The sequence below is a fragment of the Crocuta crocuta genome, unplaced genomic scaffold, assembly GCF_008692635.1.
Source record: "Crocuta crocuta isolate KB4526 unplaced genomic scaffold, BGI_CrCroc_1.0 scaffold7, whole genome shotgun sequence".
Classification (NCBI taxonomy): Eukaryota; Metazoa; Chordata; class Mammalia; order Carnivora; family Hyaenidae; genus Crocuta; species Crocuta crocuta.
Window position 1 is genome coordinate 5,065,564 of NW_027531904.1, and position 674 is coordinate 5,066,237.

The following is a 674-nucleotide window of genomic DNA, read 5'->3' on the forward strand; positions in this document are numbered from 1 at the left end:
GGAGCGCACTGGAACCGCAGAGAAGCACCCAGAGCCGGGGGCTGGGGGCCGCGGATGCGCGGTCCTCTGTCTACATGACACTTATTTCCGTGATCGAGAGTCCGCGAGCTGGGCTCGGCTGGGAGGGCACGGCGGGGCACGGCGGGGGGGGTGCCCCCGCNGGCGGTGGGCTTTGCGCTCAGCGTGGGGCGGGGAGGGATGGAACCCGCGCCCCAGGGGCTGCGCTGCGGAGCCGAGGTGGCCCCGGGCGAGCCGCGCGTGCGAGAGAAAACGGCCAGGGAAATTGAGATGCAAGGGGCATTTTTTGGCAAGCAGATCGGCACCGTTAGAGGCCGGCTTTTTGGGCTCGGCTCTCGGGTGCCCTGCTCTGACTGCCCGGTGAGGGGGCGGGCGGGCTGCTTTCTCCGGATTCGGGGGCGCAGAACCTCCCTCCTTCCCTCCCACACAAGCACCCCTTCCTGGTAGGGGCGCAGAGCAGGTGCAGCCTTCGACGCGAGCTCAGATCCCACCGGGAGAAGAGAAGGGACCCCGCTTTTTGCCTGGGTAGGGCTTTTTTTTTTTTTTTTTAATAAAACGTCAAAATGCCAAGTGTGAGCTGTTTGCTGAGAAAACCAGAGCATTCGCTGTGGGAAAGGAAAAGAAAGGGTTAGGGAAGTCCGAGCAGGCAGACACAC